General features: G+C 48.3%; 1 protein-coding gene across 1 annotated transcript in view; it reads right to left on the bottom strand.

Moving 5' to 3' along the window:
• LOC121192139 (semaphorin-6D-like) overlaps positions 1 to 5,000 on the bottom strand; it is a 49,382-nt gene that overhangs the window by 28,434 nt on the left and 15,948 nt on the right. The gene's annotated exons all lie outside the window — the stretch shown is intronic.

Here is a 5,000-nt window from a genome sequence, read left to right as displayed (position 1 = left end):
ACGGAGGGTTTTCGTTTTTGAAGAAATGAGGTCAAAGACTGAGACGGAGGTCTAAACTTTCAGGGTGAAAAACAGGCCAAACTGGGACACACACACAGATTTACTGTGGTGGGAAACCTGGACACTCGTCTCTGTGCTCTGTCTGTCTGTGCGCTCTCTCTAACCTCTGCAGGTTCAGTGTTTCTGTATTAAACCAGACCAGGATCTGTCCCTGACCTGAACCAGGTGCCGTGAACCAGAACCAGGACCGTGGTGGTTTCAACTGTTGTAGTTCAGATGTATAGTCCTGTAACCTGTGGGACGCAGGCTGGTCCACATCTACGGCATCAGTCAGGGACAAACATGTCACTTCATTTGTCCCATTGACTCAGAGGTTTTGGGTCTGAACTCGATCAGCCGTCACGAGGCTGCTGGAGGGATGGCTCATTATTTTTAAATCCCAGTAGCTCCACCTTTCCCGTCTCGTTAATATCAGCTTCACACGAAGCAGCACACGGCAGCAGGACACCACGGGCCTCTGTCTCCTACACGTCTCCTACAAGTCTCCTACACGTCCCCTACACGTCAGTGTTAGCGTGTTCTCAGCTGGCATGTCAGCAGACTTCACCTACTGATGTTTGGCTGCAGAGGGGATAGGGGATTTTATAATGTGCACACACACACACACACACACACACACACACACACACACACACACAGGCGTACATACGGGGGGTGGCAGGAGGGTTTAGAGCATTTTCCACCCTGAGGGATAAAGAGAGGAGGGAAACAGGGAGGAGGTGGAATCTTATAATTTAGATTTAATCCAAAGACAGACGTGCAGACCCCCCGACACCCACCCACCCCCCTCTACCACCACCCCTCCCCCCACCGACTGCTCTAGGACACACGCAAACACACACTCAGATCCTACAACACACACACACACAGATTAACCCCTTCAGCCTTTTAAAGTCTCAGAAATGAGGCCACATCCACAGAGGCTGTTTGCTGTGTGTCTGTGTGACACAGCACGTCTGAGGATTCAAACCAGCAACCTGCCTCCGACTGCAGCAACACACAACAAACCACCAAGTCACAGCCAGTGAACCTTTAACTAACCTACGACCTCTGTGCTCTCAGTGACCCGCTCTGAGGCAGCAGAGCCGCCACAGACAGGCTCCACCTCCATCTCCACCAGGCTCGAAAACCCAGAACGAAAACCTGGGCTAACGTTTACCGAGCTAATGATGAGCTAATGATGAGCTAATGATGAGCTTCAGCTTCGCTCTGGTCCAGTCTCTGATCACCTACGGTCAGTCACAGTAGCCTCGGGCTAAAGCTCAGGCCTGTTTAGCTTTGTAGGCAGATGAAGCTGATGATGTATTTATGATGGACACACACACACACACACAGCTGAGGCTGCGTCTCTGCCTCTGCTTTGGTGTTTCACTGTGCACAGAAGCTTCTGGCCTTCAGCAGGACTGAGATAGATACCCCCCCCCCCCCCCACCCCCCGACTTAACGGTCTTAATCCCTGACCTGAGAGGGGGGAGGAGGGGGGAGGGCAGTGACGACCCTGGTATCTAATGGAGACCTGACTCTTACATCTACTCTCAGAAAAACAATGAATCCAGCAAAGAAGAGAAATCACAGCGACACTGAAGCTGATGTAGACGAGGATCAGAGATCATGTCTGTCCATGATGTTCGGTGCTGCCTGTCCTGATGGTTTTCACGTCAGCTTCGAACCGACCCATCGTTGTTTCAGCTCGAGCTTCGGTCTGAAAACTCCTCTGGTAGTTTTCCGAGCATTTCCTCCTCAGTGGAGGTTTGTCTTCTGATTCATCGTACTCCTACAGCTGAACCTCCTGGCTCAAACTCCGCCGACAGATAAAACTGACAGCTTTAAATCTCACTGTTCACGCTGCCAAATAAAAACACTCCTCTGCAACCAAAACACCAAATGCTGCCTCGGTTTCAGTCTCTTCTTCTTGGACGTGTCCTCGTCCCGTCCTGCGTCAGTACGACGGAGGAGCCGATGCCAAGCAGCACCTCCCTCTGACAGGCCAGGAGTCACCAAACGGCCCAGAAACCGCCGATCGGCTCCGTTTCACACCAACTCCTACGAGCCCGTTTCAGACACTTCTTCACTTCACTGATATCAAAATGAATGGTTTGTGCTCCACACGCTGCTGAACAATGAAGCAAAGCAGAACAAAGTGATTCCATTAACTAATTTCACTCGTCTGTGTTGGTTAATGTTTCTTTAATTATTGGTGACTCTGAGTCCTTTTAATATTTATTCACTAAAAGTTCATTAAAACGTGTTGAAATTTCAATTTTCAGCTTTTTACTGAAGGAGCTGACTAACAGCCGGACGTGGCTATAACCTGGAGACACCACGCTCCACACACTGATCTCCCCTCACTGGCTAACGCTTGCATCAGTCGTGTTTTCAACTTTGGCCCGTTCACGTGTTTTCTTCAGCCCGTGTGATTTTCCACACGCAGGCGTGTCACCGTCTTTAAATCATCACTTCAGGTCACGGCTCTGCACAGGCTGAGACAGCAGGACGGGATTTCTACTGTCTCTACTGCAGCTTCTCTTCACTCTGTCTCTTCAGATGCTGATTAACACAACATGTGACATAATGGAGCCAAGACACAAACATCTAATCACAATACGACGTTTTCAGAGCAGAGCCATTCGAAAACTGACATGAAGAGAAGAAAGAGACAGAAGCTGCAGCTCATCACACTCATCTGTCTTTAATATGAAGGGGGAGGGAGGGGGAGGGAGGGGGAGGGAGGGAGAGGTCTAATTATCCAGAAGCCATTCTGAAGCACTGTGACAGAAAGAGAGCACTTTGTGGTGCTAACAGCAGAACAGACAGACTGACTGACAGAGACAGACACAGATAAACACTCCGTGTTAGCGAAGGAGAAACCGGCCGACAGACAGACAGACACGCAACAGACAGACAGACAGACACGCGACAGACAGACAGACAGACAGACAGACAGCGTGTGATGTGACCCAAATATCACAACAACAGAGGAGAACACACATCACAGCTCCACGAGTCTGTGATTCCACTCGGCCGAGGCGTCACATGTCTCACGTCCTCACTGTCACAGTGTCTTAGTGCCATCGCCTCATCCGATCTGACCGCAGCTGAAGTCCAGCTGTTTCCATCAGCTCTGAACAGCTGAGTCACACAGGTTTCCTGACTGACCTCTGACCTCTGAGCGTCTCAGGACAAGTTTCATTTTCCCGAAGCGAAAGTTCTCAGTTGGAAAATAAAAAGATTTTTTACGTACCTCAAACCTGATCTGAAAGTCAAAGGATCCTAAAAACCAAAAAAAAACAAAAAACTGAGATGCTGCGACTTTTACACGATCGGGAATATTATCCAAACACTGCGTCGGCAAAAAGCCGGGAACATTTTAATTTCTGCTCGTCTCACACTTCTCTGCTGTCGCTCCAACAAAGAACATTTCACACAGAGATGAAACAGGCAGCGATCGTGAGCAGGGAGGAATAAAATAAAAGTGTTGAGAGGAGGCAGATATCAAAGCTGCTCTCAGCGGGCGTCTGACGAGCCGCTGTAAAAATAGCAGGCGGGTCGCTGTAAAGACGAGGAGACGCTGCTCCTGTCAAACTCCATCCTCAGCCTGCGAAGGAGAAGGAGCCGACACACGCACTTTCATTATCGTCACCGTTTCAGGTACAGACTGAACCGCCACTTCCTGTCTGCCCCCGACAGGAACACTTTGAAACACGAGGACAGGAAGTGGAGTCGTGGGAAGTTAATGATGAATGTCTCTTTAATCTGACCAGACGCTCTGATGATGCCACCGTTACCGTTAAAAAACTACACTCTAATAAAAACAATAAAACAATAAAAAAAAATAGTGTGAAAACAAAAAACAAATGAACAAATCTGACTTTCCAGAAAAGTCCACACAGGAAGAAATGTCCTCCCCTTCGGACACACGTCCTCACCTTCCAGCTGTATTTTCAGCTTTAAACCTGAACCAGGTCCTCACAGAGACAGAAAAGACGAGCGCACAGACACACACCGTCTCTCAGGTGTCATACATTATCAGCTATTATCATATGAAGTGTCCTATTATCTGTGTTTATGAGGAGCGACAGAAACCTGAAGCACCTGATGATGCATCACTCACAACCTTTTATGTTAATGAGCTCGTTAAACCAGTTAATTGATGCGCTGATTAGCAAGCGTTGCCATGTGAGCGGAGCCGTCCCGGCCCGACCCGTCGCCGCTGATCACGTGAACTCTGATTCCTCTTCCTGGATCGCAGACGCCTGTTTCTTGTTTTTGGTTCAGTGTAAATTTATGCGGAAACACGTTCTCAGGCCTGATGAGATCACGAGTCAGCAGCGTGAAGACGAGTGAAGTGATGAGTCAATCAGCAGCAACGAGCTTTTCATTCAGACGCCACGAGCTGTTATTGGTCCGACGTCACGACGCTTCCTGTTTCAGAGCGTCTCACAGGTTTCAGGTCGAGGCGCTGGAAACGTGGACCAACTTTATTTTGTCCCTTTTTTGTTTAACATGTAAAGAAAAGTCTAAATTCAGACGGAGACAGATTTTCCTGCTTCAGTGTCTGTTCTGCTTTTTATCTTAATTCAACAGAAATCTCAACATGAAACTTTGACTAAATCAGATTCACAGAGAGAAAAGTGTAAAGACTGTCAGAGGAAACGCAGTGAAGGAAAAAACCTTCACCAAGACCAAGACGAGAAATTCTCATTACATCCAATTTCCTTTTTCATCCTTTGGTGAAAACGTTTGTTTTTCCGTCCAGTTCAAAAACAGCAATTTGGAGTGTAGATAAAAAGAAGGAAACAACCACGTGATGTCTGTGTCTGTCTGTCTGTGTGTGTCTGTGTGTCTGTCCGTGTGTGTCTGTGTCTGTCCGTGTGTGTGTCTGTGTGTGTCTGTCTGTCTGTGTGTGTCTGTGTCTGTCCGTGTGTGTGTCTGTGTGTCTG

This window comes from Toxotes jaculatrix, chromosome 13 (assembly GCF_017976425.1).
Source record: "Toxotes jaculatrix isolate fToxJac2 chromosome 13, fToxJac2.pri, whole genome shotgun sequence".
Taxonomy (NCBI): Eukaryota; Metazoa; Chordata; class Actinopteri; family Toxotidae; genus Toxotes; species Toxotes jaculatrix.
The sequence above is the reverse complement of the archived record's forward strand: the minus strand, read 5'-3'. Positions and strand labels throughout refer to the sequence as shown.